Source organism: Periplaneta americana, chromosome 13, assembly GCF_040183065.1.
Source record: "Periplaneta americana isolate PAMFEO1 chromosome 13, P.americana_PAMFEO1_priV1, whole genome shotgun sequence".
In the NCBI taxonomy this organism is placed as follows: Eukaryota; Metazoa; Arthropoda; class Insecta; order Blattodea; family Blattidae; genus Periplaneta; species Periplaneta americana.
This window is the reverse complement of record NC_091129.1, coordinates 29,506,574-29,526,255: the sequence shown is the minus strand read 5'-3', so window position 1 is coordinate 29,526,255 and position 19,682 is coordinate 29,506,574. Positions and strand designations below refer to the sequence as shown.

Genomic DNA, 19,682 nt, shown 5'->3' with positions numbered 1-19,682 from the left:
TCAACTGGGAAGTATTGGATCACCCTCCCTATAGCCCAGATTTGACGTCTAGTGATTACCATCTCTTCATGCACATGAAAACGTGGCTTGGCTCGAAGCGCTTTGACAATGACGAAGAGTTGAAAACCAGAGTTGTAGGTTGGCCGAATTCTACAATTGCGGAATTTCAAAGCTCGTCAAATGCTACGACAAGTGTCTCAATGTGACTGATAACTGTGTGGAAAAATAAATTAGAGTGTATAATTTCAAATGTATTGTAACCCAAATCTGTAACGTCATTCACAGGTTTGTAAGAAATAAATGGCTACTTTATGAATAGCCCTCATAGAACAAAGATACATATTGCTTTTTTTATATAAAAACATTCTAACATCCCCAGAAAGAGTAAGTTCCATACTCGTGCTCAGAGGGCATTCCACATAATGTTAAGATAGTTTATTAAATAACAGAGTAAAAAGTGAAAAAAGAAAAAGAAAAAAGAAGAAGAAAACACATATCACAATAATTGAACTTTAAATTTTCTCTCTAAACAGGAATTTTTAATTGATTTTTTTTTTTAAATAAGGAGCATTAGTAAATTGTATATTTGGGAATTTAGCTATTAAGTTATCATGTTATAAAGCCTTGGACCGAAGTTGCTACTATGATTATATACTACAGCTGTGATACATTTAGGTTCTGTCAAGCACAATATAAGTTACAGAGGGTGCCAAAAATATGTATACCGGTACACTCTTTCAATGACTAAAACATTAAGAATTATTATGATACAGAAAAGTTTCAAAGTTAAAAATAATGTAAACCAATGTAGAAACCAGTCATTTATTGAAAGTGTTCAAATTGTTGGTCATTATGGTCCTCGCACAGCTGATACGCTGACCGATGGAATCCAAAACATTGCTAATCATTTCGATTGGTATTTGGGCACATTCTCTTTCAATGGCTGCTCTCAACTCATCGATTGTAGCTGGTTTTGTGCTATAAACATTATGCTTGACATGTCCCTACAGAAAAAAATCCATCGGAGTCTAATCCGGTAAGCGAGGGGAGTACTCGGTACTACCTCTTCATCCTATCCATCTGTTCTACAGGTGGCCGTTAAGATAGGCCCTCACGTCGCATGGTAGTGAGGAAATGCTCCATCCTACTGGAAGTACCATTCTTCATTCCTAAACGTCTCTTCGATGCATGGCATGGCGGATTCCTTTAGCAAGTTGAGGTAAATTGCACCAGTCACGATACCACCAAAAAAGAAAGATCCAATTAAACCAAATGCTGACAAACCACACCACGCTGTGGTAAGTTCACATGGTGTTCCACTGTCACATGAGAATTGTTAGATACCCAGTAGGTGCAATTGTGACGATTAATTGAGCCATTTAATTTAAACGTGGCCTCATCACTCCAAACAATCTTGTATGGAAATTGATTGTCCTACGCACATTTTGCTTGGTAAGTTACCACCCACAAAATTCAATTCTCCGGTCATGATCATCTTCAGAGAGCGTGGACTAATCTAGGAATAAAACTTTTCCATTGAGCACGCTTGAAAACATGATGGACACTCGATTTTGAAAGTTCTGTCTCACAAGCCGCTTGCCGAACAGATTTTCTAGGAGATTGCTGAAACCTTTCGATGACTTCTCTTTCTCTTGTGGGGCTGGTGGATGTTCGTGGTCTTCCGGAATTGTTCTTATGGACATTGTGAACAGTTTCTTCATCTTCAAACTTATCTCGCAAATGAGCAATTGTGAGTCGCGTTGGTGAATCTGCTGAAACTCCATTCTAAACCGTCTTTGCACTTCACTTATGTTCTCAGTCTTCCAGTAGCACTTCAGAATGAATTTTATTTCCTCAAAGTTTAGTCTGACTTCAGCCATTATTTTAAGTGGTCACACTTAAAAAAATATTAAAAAGTGAGTTACTTATGAGCTATTGAAGAGTGTGTACATTTTTTGGCACCCTCGGTATGTTTTCTGATCTTTTGATTTTATATTTATGTGAATATAAATTAAATATATTTCGGTTTTTATGTACGAAATTCAATAATACATTGTTATAAATTTGATGGAAGTCACGTACTTTAAATGCAACAGTTCTGAAGGGTAATCAAGAGTTTATTAAAGCATAATTGTATTATTCTTTTCTGTAGCAGAGTTATTGGCATGAGGGAGGTACTATTAGCACTATATTAACTTCGAACTTTCTTAAACATCAACCATAGTACACCAACTATTTACTTTTCTTACACATACTGCTACCACCACCACTAAAAAATTTTTATCAACACTTCAACCATTAATGCTTTATTAGACTACTCTGATTGCTCTCTGCAATTTTTTTAGTTAGTTATTTAAGGACCCTGTATTAACTACTAGGATATTTGGCATCGATTGTATTGGTAATAGCATAATGGTATTTGGCAAGATGAGGCCGAGGGTTCGCCATGGATTACCTGACATTCGCATTCGCCTTATGGTTGGAGAAAACCTTGGAAAAAACCACCAGTAATGAGTACAAGCTGGAATCGAACCCATGCCCGAGTGCAACTTTGGATCAGCGGGATCCTTGTCCTTGTAAGCTTTTTATTTGTTATACACATTAATGCTAACATTTGCACAATTCACTTTTTTGCTTTAAAAAGCTAACAATTATTGTGTCTACTTACTAATTTCCACGTTTTTCTTCAGTGATATCGTACACCGCAGCATAGAATAATGAATCCACAGAAAACTTGATTTCTTCTTTTCACTTTTCATTGAAAAATATTCCAGCATAAACTTTTCAGAAATATTCTCTACTTTTTTTTTTACACCACTCTTCAAACTTCTTATATCCCTCTTCATACCTCTGTCGCGATTTTGTTGGAATTAATAAATCAGTACAGCTGTTAATGCAATACCATTGACACTTATATTTATAAATAGTCATGGTGACAATACCGACAATACTAACATTCTTCAAATGTTTCTTGTACATGGCCCTCTATATGAATTGATCACCTACAAAGCAAATGTATATAGCTGGCCATAAAAATTTTACATTTAGACAATATCCAACTTTACATTAAATTTTTTTTTATCAAAGCGGATAAAACTTTGTACGATACACGTCGTAACTTCATATTACACAGGATGAAAGAACACTGACAATACGATATTATCAAGCATTTTAATATTGCACAAAACATAATGTAATAGTTTTATTTAGATACTAATGTCGTAATTCACTGTGGGCTAAAGCAAGGAGATGCACTATCACCTTTACTTTTTAACTTTGCTCTAGAGCAGCGGTTCCCAAACTTTTTGAGCCACAGAGCGCTTTTTGAAGCAAAATTTTCTCGTGGAGCCCCAAGAAATGTTTGGTGTTTAGTTCTGTCTGTATATGTTCTATGAAGCATAATACACATGATATATATATGGAAGTATGAATAATAAGGTATATATATATATATATATATATATATATATATATATATATATATATATATATAAAGGAAACAATAGTAAAAACGAACTGGAGACAATATTATTTAAATCTATAAAATGATAATTATAAGTAGTACCGGTAGTTAAGATATTTAGAAAATGTTACATTTATACCTGAATTAATGTGAAGAATGTGCCTGTTTCTTACGACAGAGTTTGTCAATGTCTGGTGTCACAGAAGTCAGTTGAAAACGCATATCGTCTTCTGCATCCAAATAATTTAGCTTTTGAACTTAATATGGAATGATCTTCCCCTAACAGCCCAAAATTCGGGAAGTGGTTTGCTTTGAAATGATGCCTGACAGTGGCCGTCCGAAACCATGTCTATAAGGACCTCATATTCTTGCTGCAGTGAGGGCTGCTGGTTTTGACTTCACTGAAAATGGATCTACAATCCACTCATATTTGTTTCGAATCGTTTCCTGAGTGTCCCTTGGAAAGTATGAATTCATATTTTGAAGCAAATTATCATGGTGTTCTTTATTATTGCTATGAATGAGTTATTCATTTTATGTTATTTTCTTCCATAAAGTTTGAAGTCAATGAGAAACATGTCATCCTATTCTAGACTCTTTCCATGTAGAACGTTATTTTTTTCTTCAGTGCGGCAATTTTGTCATTAGCATTGAATATAGTCTTCTGTTCCCCTTGTATGGATTGCTGAATTCGTTAATTTTTTAAAAAATGTGTGCCAAGTAACATAATTTGCACAACCATTCCTAATCATTAAAATAATCTGCTAGCAAACTCTTTTGATCATTCAAAAGTGAAGATAACGCTTATCAAGCAACAACCACCGCACCTCTGTGTGTAATAAATAACTAATAACAATGACTTGTGTGTACTTCCCATATCTTCATACATAATTTTGAGTAGCCTACACTGCAAAGGTCGTGCCTTAACAAAGTTGATAATTTAGGCGACGTTGTCTAGTACTTGCTTTAATAATGTTTTTTTTTTTTTTTTTTTTTTTTTTGCGAGGGCGTGTCGGTGTAGTACACAATGACTACTTGTACAGTTTTTTAAAACTTTCTTGATCCTTGTAACAGTGCCAGCAACAGGACCTACTATGGTCTTTGCTTCATCTGTGCAATTGTCTCATGGTATTGATGAAGGAGGATAGAACAGAAGAAAATTCTCTTCAGCACAAGGACTCGAACCCGGGTTTTCAGCTCTACGTGCTGACACTTTATCCACTAAGCCACACTGGATTCCAGTTCCGATACTAGATCGAATCCCCTCAGTTTAAGTTCTGTCTCTCAGTTTTACCTTTGGTGCCTACCCTCATGTACTGTGTCACAGAATATGTGACAGTGGCATAATATCCAATGCACTATGTACAGAGGTGCTCTCATTACGAGTGACTAATTGACCAGGATCCGACATGATCAGCGCTGTCTTGAATCAATAAGTGGTTACTTACGCATATCATATTATTATGATGTACTACTTCGGTACATCATAATAATACCATGGTGTCGAGTTTTCAATGAAGACATCTATCAGGGAAAAAAATTCAGTACCGCTTGTAGAGGATGGCAATGGCTTGCAAAACAAAATATCTTCATGAAAAGAACCTGAAAATTTGTACCGCCTAATGTCATTAGCACAGCTAATCCGGCAACGTCCGTGGTGTCACCAAGTTGTAGCAAAAATTTCGTTTGACTGACACGGGAAATTATGGTATTTTTAACATCATTTGATAGATCCTGGATCCAAGTAGGCACAGTGTTATTTGATAAGGGTATGCTGGAGATCAAGTTTGTAGTTTTTCGTCCACCATGCACTCCACTACCTTCACTAAGAGTGGTTTTATAAGAATTTCGGCAAGGGTACGAGGTTTACCAGTAAGACCCTGGTCATGACTAACCAAGTACGACGCTTCCAGTGCTTTATAGTTATTTGTCTTTACACGAGATAAAATTTTTGTCCCATTTTCTTTTGAAGCAATCTGCAGTTTTATTTGTGAAGTCAGGATGAGTTTCGAAATGCTGTCTAAGCTTGGCAGGTAACATAGAACTATTCGGCAAAACTTTGTTACATTTCACACACTGTGGACGTCCATCAGTGAATCCCATATCCAAAAGTGAATCACAATATTTTAGTTTTTTGCTTCCTTTCGGTACCTCTACACTAGGCATCGTAAACTCTGAAGCAGGATCATGTGCAGCATATTCTGAACTCAATCCCAATGAATTCGGACTACCTTCTTCGAAAGTAAGGCTGTTATTATCCCCCTTTGATTGAGCAATGGTTGATGGCTAATGACTCTAGTAGATCTATTATTGCTGTTTCTATCTAGCAAGAAGATATCAAAGTACTTTCTGAGAAAGTACTTTTCGCTTGATGGAAGTGGTTTACGTTTTTCGCACTAGAGACTAGATGAAAGCAGAAATTTTTGTCATTTTCATAACTGCCGCGGTCGGATTCCCTGAGACTCACTTGCGGAGCTCCAAGGGCTCCGCGGAGCACACTTTGGGAACTGCTGCTCTAGAGTATGCCATTAGGAAAGTCCAGGATAACAGAGAGGGTTTGGAATTGAACGGGTTACATCAGCTGCTTGTCTATGCGGATGACGTGAATATGTTAGGAGAAAATCCACAAATGATTAGGGAAAACACGGAAATTTTACTGGAAGCAAGTAAAGGATAGGTTTGGAAGCAAATCCCGAAAAGACAAAGTATATGATTATGTCTCGTGACGAGAATATTGTACGAATGGAAATATAAAAATTGGAAATTTATCTTTTGAAGAGGTGGAGAAGTTCAAATGTCTTGGAGCAACAGTAACAAATATAAATGATATAAGGGAAGACCAGGTAACTTGATACCCTAAGGGTGAAACCTAACCATTTTTCCCCCATTACTACAAATGCTAGTGGATTATGGTGATTTTCTAGTTTGAAGGTTGAATTTTCTTTTGCCAACTTCGTTTCGAATTTCGATACTGACAAATACTATAAATGGTAGTGATTTTGTAACCGGTATGTTGGCAGCTGACAATATCGACAATATTTGCCGGTACTGGAGTTCCATGAAATTAAAATTGTACTAGATTTCTCAGCCGGTTACTGGAAGATAGTGAAATTCGAACTTATTAATAATTAATTAATATTAGTATTAATATTAATACATAATAGTTATGTTATGTGTTGCGTTGTGGTTATAATTCAAGAATAGTCAGATAAGTACGAATGAATATAATATACTTGGGCGTGATAATGCACGTGGGTAATGGATAGAAATATTATTTCAAATTTTAATGAATTTCTTTCGTGTTTAGATTTTTATTACTATGTCAAAAAAATGAAATAGTGTTGCAGTGACTCCTCCAAGGAAGAAAATGTGTGGCATTCAGAGTACGCTTCAGAAATCTGTAGTTCACGTGTATAATGAGTTGAAGAAAGAAGATAATGAAGAAGGAATTATGCTAACGGAGACAGCAATTACAACCAGAATAGGACAATTATTAGGAGTAAGTATTGTTAAGCATACATTTCAAAGTGGTATTCAGTTTTAGGAGTTTGCACTAATAATTTCATGATTGTGGTCAAACAAAACAAATTTTTAGGTTAGGCCTAATGTTTAATCAAGTCAGTGATTTTCATATTGCCAAACTAAATACATTTAAGATACTGTAATACTGCAGTAGGTGATAGCTTAAATACATTTACAAATTAGACGAACAAGTAATCAAACAGCACGAAAGTAAATTTCCAGTTTTCTCTTTTGGTATTAAATTAACCGTTCAGATCACAATTTACATGCCACATCGGCCGAAGAAAATACAAGTCATATTGTAATTATTAACTTGATATTGCAGCAAATATTACATGAATGTTGGCCTGTTATGGTGCTTAAAAATAATTCAGTTTTATATAATAACTATATAACATACTCTATAAAGCATAGGAACGTTGACTCTGGCTGAATAATTTATTCATGACTGGTCTAAGTAATATTAAATATGGTGTTTCTTCAGAAAAGCTACCCCACCCAAAGTACTTGTTAAGATATAACACTCGAGAGGACGAGGACGCACTACTGGGAAACTAACCATTTCTCTTCGTCCTGGACCTCTCGCATGTTATATTGGTAATTAGTAACAAGTTTGAGGGAGGGACTACAACAATGCATTAGAATATACAGGTAAGTGTCAAAGGATTTTTGTGCTGAAAGTATTTGTGGCTGTGCACTAAAACCACGTGTTCATCACTATGTAAATATCACAGAAATCAATTAAACAAAATAAAATTATGCCTTCTTTGGTGTAGCTTTTCTGGAGAATTACCTAAATATTAGCCTACTTAAACCTATCGTAGACCCAACCTAACATGTTGATCATTTTCTATTCATATAGCTGTAAATGTTGGTATTATGCATGAATTTTATGATATAACAATTTTTAGAAGTATTATGTTATTGTTTGTTATTACAGCTTGGCTTAACTACAGCCACGAAAGTGATAAATTCACACAAGGGGACCCCACTCGTGACACCAGGAAAACATAGACTACGTAAACATCCAGTGACTGATGCTGATGATTTTACGAAAGATGCAATTGCGAGATTTATTTATGACAAGTTACATAAAGGTAGGGAAGTTACAGGAATTATTGTGTTGATTTATGCAATGTAATTCTGATATTAGTCATAGGCCTATGTATAAAAATATGGCATAATTTTCATTTACTGTTACAGGGGAAGTACTAACAGCAGCAAAAGTTCTGGAACATATGAATGATGATTATGAAACATATTTATTTAGAGTATCCTTATCATCGGTGAAAAAAATTTTGAAAGAGATGAAATTTCTATGGAGCAAAGGGGATCCTTATACACATGTATGAGAAAGTGATGTTATTCGTTTTTAAGAGAATATATAAGAAATGTGGAGCATGAGAACCCTAAACCCGTAGTATTCTTGGATGAGACTTGGATTTTTATGAATGGTAAATTTCAATGTATTGTGAGACATTGAGTGATTGAATTTTTTACTAACAAATAGATTAACACTTATGTGGAATATGAAATTGCAATTAATATAGGCTACTAGTAATGAATTCAGGTGGGAACAACATGTTTTGCAATTAATAGTTTCATATTATAACTAGAGGTTAGTTATAAAATTCTTGAACGGTTTTCCTGTCTTTAAAATTTTTGTGTCTCTTAGAGTGTCAATGTGAATTGCTTTTCTCTCTCTGTTTTTTTAAGTATGATCACCCACTTATTCATGAAATAAACCAGGTGAAGTTTCCAGTGACATGAATGGTGTTATTCATAGACCAACAAATGAGGGTGGAAGATTAGATGCCGGAACGAAAGGTGGATTTATACTCGGTAAGTTATATTGATTTATATTTTACATAAATTTGGCAAGAGTAATTTTTTAAATCAGGGTACAAAAATATAAAAATTGGTGACTAAATAAAAACGTGGGAAAGCCTTTCACCAAAGAGGATCTCATGTCATGTCATGTTATGTTATGTTATGTTTTATTTTCTTTATTTAAATGCTGTGAATTCATGTGACGTAATTATATGCCCAGGTATAATTTTTATTGCAGGTGCTGATTTAATTTTTTCATGCAATTGAAAGAAAAGTCAGGACTACCATAGTGCTATGAATAGCCCTGTAGTTGAGAAGTGGGTGCAAACACAGTTGTTGACCTGAGAACATTAGGGCAATGCGTTATTGTCATGGATAGTGCTGCATATCATAGCAGACTTGTGAAAAATCAGCCAACAACAAAATGGAGGAAAGAACAGCTACTGGTGATTGCAACTGAATATAATAGATTTGTTGTACTAAATGATAAGAGTTGTACTAAATGATAAGAGTTGATGGTGTGAAATCACCTTTTGATATTACATTGCAATATTAATTTCCATACTTTACAGTCATTATTATTATTATTATTATTATTATTATTATTATTATTATTATTATTATCTTTACTACTACTACTACTACTACTACTACTACTACTACTTATAGATGCTACTTTTTTCTTTCAGGTGAAATTGAATCTACATAAGAATCCTAAAACAACAGAGCCTTGCCAATTACTGTTCTGAAGCGGCCTTGTCTTATGTGTTGTGTCTATATACAATTAATTCTTTCAGTTTTTTTTCCCCTTTAATGTAATGAAGTTGTTGGTTGATTGATACCAAGTGTTCAGCAGTTGATGTCATTTGTTATCTTGCACTCCAATATTTAACCAGATGATTGAAAGCTATGTAAAGTTAAACAGTCAAGACAATGATCCATATCTTCATTGAGATTTCAGAAATGGCATGGGGAGATTCTGAAATATCAGTTCTTTGTAAATATTTGAGACAATCATGGCCTGTGATAATATGAGTACTGCCACTGTAGATTTTCATAGAAGTTCAGTTATTAAATTAGGTGTATTATTTTTACTATGTATTGTACTATATTTTTGTTTCGCTTAATTGATGAATTATATATGCTGTAAATTGAATAGTAGACTGTAGGTCTATAGCTTAACTGATGAATTGTATGTGCTGTAAATTAAATAGTAGGCTGTATACCACAAGTGATGAATTGTTTATGCTTGTAATGTGAAGTAATTTGCATGATATTTATTATCAGTTTCTATATATTTCAACTGATTGAATTGTTTATACTTTTAAATTGAATTAACTTGCTTGCTATGTATTATATTTTATAGCTTAACTGATGAATAATTGTTTAGGTTTGTCAATTTAATAATCTGAGTGCCATGTACTTCATATTTTTAGTGGAGCCACCAATGTAGCTTAGTCGGTAGACTCGTTGGCCTGCAAATTCAGAGCTGCACTCGAGGGTAGTTTGGATCCCCCATTTGGTCTGATTAGTTGGTTTCTTCTGACGATTTTCCTCCATCGTGGAGCAGATGCCGGATGGCCTATTGCAATTTTTTCATTTGCTTTAGAATCATTCCGATTTTTGTTACCACATTGTCATGTACTGATCTTGTTATTCTTTTAACAGTGTGGTAAGATGCAGGTATAGATAACCTTACAGTAATTTTGCTACCTTTCAGCTACCTCATTACCTCCCACTCCATAAAGTTCATGGATCCACGGAAGTACCAGTCATCGATGTAATTCGACCATTTTGCTTAAAATATTAAAACACTGTAAAATATTGAGATTTCATGCTGTTACGTCCATTACTGCAGCAAGAACATCTGATTTTGAATCTGATAGTATGACAGCCTTCTCAGATTTATGAAGTCGATACTGGAGATTTTGTAAGCTTAAAAGTGTATCTAAATTTTCACTATCAAAATTAGTCAGTGTTTGAAGTTAGTTAGTTAGTGGCGTTTAAAAAGGGCGCGTCAGCTACTATGGCTATTTGCACCCTTATCTAAAATCTTTCACTAAACACAATACAATAACCGGAATGTTTAAAATGCTAAAAAGCGTTGTCACGGTTAAAATGGGGCAAACAAGTGTTTGAATATAATTCCCTGTAAAAGGGAATATACTGGTATTGTACTACAACACCACTACATCTATGGCTTGGTAAACAGGATCCATCTATAAAAAATACTGTATGTAGTCACTCACTGACCAGATCATTTATCGTTTCTAATGATTTTTAAAATGTCTGGAGAAGTATCACATTTCTTAACATCATCTGTTAAAGTTAACTTATATACTATTCATTTTGAAATAACTTGGGATTGTGTTTTATTAGTAAAGTTTCCCTTAATTGAGCAAGTTTGAGTTCTCCAAGTAGAGTCAAAAAGTCTGTTGGGATTTTGGCTCAGTTTATTAATATTTGTAGACTGTGATTTTTTGTTCTAGACAACCATATTATCTGCAAATGATGAGATTATCATAAGATCTATTTCTTTAGTTAGACCATCGACATTAATATTGGAAAATGTATTCCTGAAAACAACAATGTGGGAAGCCCAGATGAATCTGTCTCTATTTACATATTTGTGACAATGAATCAAATAATCAAGTCACTGACCCAGTGTAACACTTTATCATGGACACCCTAAGTTTGCAATTTCTTAAGTGATTTATATCTACAGAGCCATATGATCCTTGAAAATAAATTAAAATTGTTAAGTTGTTTTGTTTTCTGTTTAAAATATCTTTAATATCTTGACTAAAATTTAAAATCTGTCCATTTGTTGAATGCAATTCTCTAAAGTCAACCCAATAAAATGAAAGTTAGTTACTAGATTCCAGGAACCAATTCAATCTATGAAATCATCTCTTCCATAATTTTGGCTATCATACTAGTAAGTGGTATCTGTCGATAACTCGAAAAGATATTAGTTGAATAATTGCTTTTCAAAATTGATGTTATGGTAGATTTTCTCCAGACAGATATTGTATTTTAGATGAGATTACAAGATAAAAGTAGTGAGTTTGCTTGTTTGCCAACATGTTTAAGAAAATCAGCATGTGTATTGTCTGGACTTGGAGATGTTTTGGGTCTTATGTTATTAAATTAATAGTAATATTCAGTTCTTGATTAAATATTGTTATATAAAGTAGATAGTAGATTTAATATTTCTTTCAGTTTTTCCTTAATAGTCTGACGTACACAGATAAAACTAACAACCACACCACCAACTAATCTAATAGAAATTAAAATATAATTAAATGTAGAAAAAGTAATTAAAATTATAAATACACGTAATAAACCATAACCCCCTAATTTCAACAATATACTATTTTATTCCCTTTTACAGCTTGTAGATAATTATTAATTGTAGTTATTACTTATTAGCATAATATTTATTGAACTTATTGGCTATTTCACTTCGTTTGAAAGATGTTATTGTGTACAAAAAGCATTTTTTGATGATCGTTTCATGCTGTATGTTGTGTATAAATCTATGATTTCTGGCCATCTGTTCTGTGTAATCCATCTTTTGTATAGAATTAATAAAATATTCTTTTGGTAGTAATTATTTTATTAATTGAGTATTTAATTTTCACCAGCTCACATTTCTTGAATCATTTGTTTTTTCTTATTTAAATTTAGGACACAAGAGCCAAAAAGAGACTTCACAGTTATGTATCATACATTTTTTCAATGACAGACGTGGAGTTGCAGAAATAATAAGTGTAAGTGTAGCATTATTAAGCAATTTACAAACAAATGAAATCTTTAAAAAGGTATCTAGAAGTGAAATTACTTATGGCTTTTAAGGACCAAAATAATTTTTTAAGTTGATTTATTATTATTTCAGTTTTAGCCTAGTTGTATTATACATTTCCTTACTAATTTCAAAAGATAATCAGAAGTTCATTCGAATTCCAACCAAAAGTCAATTGGTTATTAATTTATCTACCTTTAGGAAGTACAGTATATGTACGCTGGAATCTTTGAAGTGAAGTGACAATAATTTAATTGGTCTTGGAACAGATTTGATTCTTGAATATTATATACTATACTTTGTTGTATATTTACGTCTAGTAACCTATTAATGCTAATACTAATAATAATGTAAAGGAATAAAAGAATAGAACATAGCAATACATTTCTCATTATTATTGAAACTATTTAGAATAACCTTCCAACATTAAGGTAAAGTACTGTGAGTAAAGAAGTCATTCAGTACATAGGATCGTGATTTTACTACATGTGGTGATATCTGGTAACAGTTGGCAACACTGACAAGGCGGAAATATTTGCTGTTTGGGAACTGAACTTACGTGATCCTCACTAAAGGAAATTAAACATAGAATAAATATGGGAAATGCCTGTTATTATTCAGTTGAGAAGCTTTTATCATCCAGTCTGCTGTCAAAAAATCTGAAAGTTAGAATTTATAAAACAGTTATATTACGGTTGTTCTGTATGGCTGTGAAACTTGGACTCTCACTTTGAGAGAGGAGCATAGGTTAAGGGTGTTTGAGAATAAGGTGCTTAGGAAAATAATTGGGGCTAAGAGGGATGAAGTTACAGGAGAATGGAGAAAGTTACACAACACAGAACTGCACGCATTGTATTCTTCACGTGACATAATTAGGAACATTAAATCCAGACGTTTGAGATGGGCAGGGCATGTAGCACGTATGGGCGAATCCAGAAATGCATATAGATTGTTAGTTGGGAGGCTGGAGAGAAAAAGACCTTTGGGAAGGCCGAGACGTAGATGGAAGGATAATATTAAAATGGATTTGAGGGAGGTGGGATATGATGATAGAGAATGGATTAATCTTGCTCAGGATAGTGACCAATGGCGGGCTTATGTGAGGGCGGTAATGAACCTCTGGGTTCCTTAAAAGCGAGTAAGTAAGTAAGTAATGTAACGTTTTATGGAAATTCCCTAGTACCCGGTACTCGCTGCATAAGCTGTTAAGTCAGCCATTGTTGTATAATCATAAAAGATGTATATTTGCCCTGGACCATATATTACAAACTGACTAGAATCACATCTAGTAACAAACTATTAAAAGCGAGTAAGTAAGTAATGTTGTAACGTTTTATTGGAAATTTCCTAGTATCCGGTACTCGCTGCATAAGCTGTTAAGTCAGCCATTGTTGTATAATCATAAAAGATGTATATTTGCCCTGGACCAAAAATATATTACAAACTGACTAGAATCACATCTAGTAACGAACTATTAAAATTCTTTCCAGAAAGAAGCCACTGTGTTAACATAAAAACGACCTATGTAACGAGTACCCGGTACAAGGAAACTACCACCATATCTAAATACTGGTAGGCCTATATACATGTTTTTACATATTATTTATTTCAAAAGTTTCATTTATTGGAACTGACGATATAATATATCAGAATACACGATTTGTATTCAAGACTTTGCCGTTTCTATGGAAGGACAAGCCTCGAGAAGGATTAAACACTGTAAGTTCAATTTTTTTTCCCCCCCTCGCTGTTATTTATACTCGCTTTAACATCTTTTGGTCATAAAGCGATAGTTCAATTTTATTTAAATACCAACTTGTATAATGCATGATGCTGTCACATTTTAAACATATTTTAGTGTGAGCACAAAATTTCCATTTCCTATGACAATTTCATAAAGATATTCACGCGAAATTATTTTGCTAAGGAATCCATCCTTCATTATGGAAAAAAAAACTGTGGTAACTCACTTTTAATTGAGTACCTACTTAACCTTACAAAAGGGCTAAAGAGCAAAATTAAAAATAAATAAACAAACAAGGAAACAAGTAAACAAAGAACTACAATTCATGGTGTGTGGATAAGCTTCAGGGCTTCTACTGCGTTGTCTTGGTGTTGGTGGCTGACGTTTCGACTGCTGTGTTGTGGTCATCTTCAGAGCAGTTGTTGGATAAGGAAATAGTCTGCGAGCTCGTATATATATAGTAGTCTCGATGGGGGGAGTACTTGCGGTGATAGGTCGTAGGTTCTCCTTCTCCTTACAACGCGGTAGAAGCCCTGAAGCTTATCCACACACCATGTACACCAGCCGCGGAAGCCTACGCGAACACTTATGTACAATTCATATTTTATTGTAGAATGAAGTTATTTCATATTCTGCATTTCCCTACAAGAGTGCTAAGTGAAATTCGTAACTTAGTAAGTACTGGTATTTGCTATGAGCATCACTTCACTTCACATCTGGTTAACCGACACTGTTGCCAACCTAGTTGAGCTGCTGTGTCAAGAAGACTTTAATATAAATTTCTGTTAGTCACGTAGTATATGCAATAATGGCAATTCCACTGGTTACCATTTCATCCTAGTTCTAGTGATAAATCTAAATAAACATTTAGTTATAGAGTGGGAATGTTGATTAAGTAGATCATGTATACTCCAAGGGCCTTCAATAGGTAGTATGTCATGTATTTCTGATAATAATTTTTGACTAGCTGGCTTGGAAAAATGTGCATCCGAAAAAAATATGGTTCAAGGTCCCAATCTCACCACATTCACATAAATTGTTAGCACGTCTTTTAATGCTGAAAAGGTATTGCGGAGTTGCAAAAGTTCCCATAACCAGGTGGCAGTGCATGACGATTGCTTTTCGAGGCAATTTTGAATAGGATGTTGTGAAGTTTTTAATGACTCGAATTTTATCCTCCTCCTCTTTATAATGGATCTCTTCTTGACATCCTTCCATAGGATAAGATAAAAAATGGCGTCCCAAATCTTGTGAAGTAAGCAGAAAATTGGTTGCGGCATTTGGGAATGATGTGGCTAGTTGTGCTAGTTGGTCGACTTTCTCATTGCCTCTAATGCCTTTGTGACCGGGTATCCGAAGAAACTGCAAACTCATTTGTGATTGTCTCATTTTATTAATAAGTGATTTTTTACTTTTTAACTTCGCTCTAGAATATGCCATTAGAAAAGTTCAGGATAACAGGCAGGGTTTGGAATTGAACAGGTTACATCAGCTTCTTGTCTATGCAGATGACGTGAATATGTTAGGAGAAAATACACAAACAGTTAGGGAAAACACGGAAATTTTACTTGAAGCAAGTAAAGCGATCGGTTTGGAAGTAAATCCCGAAAAGACAAAGTATATGATTATGTCTCGTGACCAGAATATTGTACGAAATGGAAATATAAAAATTGGAGATTTATCCTTCGAAGAGGTGGAAAAATTCAAATATCTTGGAGCAACAGTAACAAATATAAATGACACTCAGGAGGAAATTAAACGCAGAATAAATATGGGAAATGCGTGTTATTATTCGGTTGAGAAGCTCTTATCATCCAGTCTGCTGTCCAAAAATCTGAAAGTTAGAATTTATAAAACAGTTATATTACCGGTTGTTCTGTATGATTGTGAAACTTGGACTCTCACTCTGAGAGAGGAACATAGGTTAAGGGTGTTTGAGAATAAGGTGCTTAGGAAAATATTTGGGGCTAAGCGGGATGAAGTTACAGGAGAATGGAGAAAGTTACACAACACAGAACTGCACGCATTGTATTCTTCACCTGACATAATTAGGAACTTAAAATCCAGACGTTTGAGATGGGCAGGGCATGTAGCACGTATGGGCTAATCCAGAAATGCATAGAGAGTGTTAGTTGGGAGGCTGGAGAGAAAAAGACCTTTAGGGAGGCCGAGACGTAGATGGGAGGATAATATTAAAATGGATTTGAGGGAGGTGGCGTATGATGATAGAGACTGGATTAATCTTGCACAGGATAGGGACCGATGGCGGGCTTATGTGAGGGCGGCAATGAACCTTCGGGTTCCTTAAAAGCCATTTTTAAGTTGTTTGTAAGTAAGTGATTTTAAAAAGATGATATATATTTATATTTTGTTTGGTATCTGAGTAAGGTTTAAGTAAAGCTTGTAAAGTGCATTTACTGTCCGTGCATATGATTGATTGCGAATATTTATATTTTTGAATGTCCTTCAGAGCAGTATACATAGCCAGGATCTCAGCATTGAAGAGTGATGTGTTATTGTGCAGTCGGATGCCCTTGAGGTAATTGTTACTGGAATTGTAATAGGCTGCTCCAACAAGCTCCTGTTTCTTAGATCCATCCGTGAAGTATATGTGCTTGATTTCGGGACCTGGAGAAAAAGTTTTGAGATATTCCTCCCATTCTTGGGGGATACAATGGGTTGTTTGTGGTGTAAAAGATGTGTCAACTATTGAGGCGTCTATTTCTTGCTGGTCTATAAGGTAGCGAAGAAAAATAGGGGTTTTGTAGATGTTTGGTTGTAGTAAGTAAGCTCAAAAAATTTTTAAAAGCAGGATATTTTGAGTGAAACCGTTTGCCAGTTGAGCCTGTGCTATTTCGGATAAAAGCTTGAGTTTGTGGAAGAGCGGGGTAGATGTGTGTGAAAGCAGTCTGACAATGAATTTAGTTGCCAATTGGAATTCTCGGTATTTTTTGTCAAAGAACGGAAAAGTTTGTTCCATCTGGACATATGACGGGTTGCCATTGATGTTGAAAATATTTTTGAAGAGATGATAAAAAAGTTGTTTCCTCCAGGTAGTAAAATATGTATAAATGTATTGATGTTCGCAGTCTTGCTTCTAATAGTGACAAAGAAGGGTCCAGAATCTGAAAATATATATTGATAAGATAACTGAGGTTTCATTATATCAGACCTATCCTGGTTTTCGTTAGATCTAAGTGATGAAAGGGGCTTGGTACTGGTCAGTGATTGTTGCTCAATCGGAAATGATGTAATGGGCAGAGCTTCCTCCATGATTTCCGGAATGTTTTCCATGTATGAGTAGTAAGAGACCCCCGAAGGGGCTCTAGATTATCGAACAAAGAATAAATAATATGAAAGCGTGAAAAAAAAAAAGGCTTAATAAAGACACTGAAACACTGTCACTGAATCTAGTCACTTCTCTACTACAAACTATTACATAAAAATATAGAACCACTTGCACACGTCTAACTAGTAGCGTATCTCAAGTAGAAGTGATGTATGAGCATCAAATGGCTTCAATGACGTCACAACCCAGTTAACCACGCCAGTTTCCTTACAAATATGTCAAGTAGCAATGATTTTCATGTGCATTGCCCTCCTTCAACATATTGTAACAGCTGGTCTGCTGTATTTGGTGTTATAGCTTAGCGAGTATAACTAGGTAGTTGCGTATAATACATTGTTTCAAATTCCTGAACCAGTCATTAAGAAGGGAAGGTTGAAAGAGTCTGGCAATGAAAGCAAAAAGTTAGAGGCAGCAGGAAATGAATATATGATTCTAAATAACTTTCATTCATCTACCTGCAAAGAAACCTTATTTATTAGAGGTAAATCTATGCTGTGTAGGCTGTATGTGTATGTTAATTTGAAAATGTACTGGTATATGTTACCGGTAATACTGTTAAAACCCGAAATCCGTCAAAACCAGTTTCATCTAGTAAAAACTAGCTTAAATGTGTGCGTGTATCTAATGCCTACTCATTTCACTTCACAGTGGGCCAGAATTGACTCAAAATGGGACAAAATTATTTTATGTCTCTATTGTTTTCTTGGATGCATAAAATCAATATTTATTCAATAGTTTTCGCTTTTTCTTTTAGTTAAAAGCACTTTCGCAACATAATAGTTTTTTATTCAATATCTGATTCCTCATCATTACATTTTCATTACTGACATTTTCTTCATGAATGGCACTTTCTTCTTCTTCCTCACTAGAGTCTTTCAATAGCTGTAATCCTTCCTTCCACAAGGAAGTTTTGTATTTTTATGTGACTTTCTTGATATTTGAAATGAGAGGATCGGAAGATATGAGAAGGTTGTTGACTAAATCTGTCATTGTATTTTTACGAGAACTTTTCCTTGTGTGGGGCTCTCGATATATTTTAATATCTTTATTGTGAGCCTCCTGAACCTCCTCAGATAACTGTGAAATTGGAAGCAGAGCTGAGTTAATAATCTGAGACCCATGGATGAGAATTTTGTGTATGCTAGCTGGGAGGTTAAACTAGGGATACTTCTGAATGAACAATTTTGCATTTTCTAGCATATATTGATCCAAAGAATCAATTTTAATGTCTCTTCCGTTAGAAATTACTCGAACAACTTCAAAACGTATAATTAAATCTTTATCTATCCCAGTGATGAATATGTTAATTCGGGATTTGAGAAGAATCTTGTAGGAGTATTCCCGTTGTTTGAGGTTCCACTCCCTCCTGGTTTAGGTTTGTCCACAAGAAGTCCCACCTCATTTGGAAACCGACTCTGAATTTCTTCCTTTCTCCTTTTCATAAATTCGTCTGGCTGTATGATCTAACAGACTCTGTAACTTCACTTCTTCACTTATTTCTGTCAGAGTAATATCACATGGATAGCAATGCAGCTTTGCTTCTCGAACTTCATTGTACGCTGGATGTAAATCTACATTTCTACATTTTTCTTGTAGTCTCAAAGTGTACTGGTACTTAAATAATTTCGTATCCATTATCAGGGCTAAACGTCATCACCACTATATTTTGCAACATTTTTTGCAGGAACCACTATGCTCGTTATATGCTCGTTGGAATTTTTGCCACATGGGTTGGTGTACTTACAGCATTTTCCATTAGTTTAGCTGCTTCTCTTTACCAGAAGCCTTCATACTTATCTGAGTAGCAAGAACAAGCGCAGCAGGATCAGCAGCTTCTCTGAGATGGTCAGTTTTCCTCCTCTTGGTCTTAGGTGATTCAGAGAACAATTTTCTTGGATGACGAGAATGACTATACAACTATGAACATCCAGCCACATGTTCAACATGAAATTTATTACATGGGGCAGGT

The 19,682-nt window shown here is 34.7% G+C and overlaps 1 protein-coding gene and 1 long non-coding RNA gene across 2 annotated transcripts in view; both read left to right on the top strand.

Annotated features, from left to right (window-relative positions):
- The window catches only part of galene, a 758,695-nt gene that overhangs the window by 236,214 nt on the left and 502,799 nt on the right, over positions 1-19,682 (top strand). The window lies entirely within an intron of this gene.
- On the top strand, positions 7,552-12,739 carry LOC138711775 (uncharacterized). The gene is made up of 4 exons (XR_011335449.1): positions 7,552-8,082; positions 8,189-8,439; positions 8,702-9,261; positions 9,505-12,739. It is a non-coding gene; the product is annotated as an uncharacterized lncRNA (long non-coding RNA).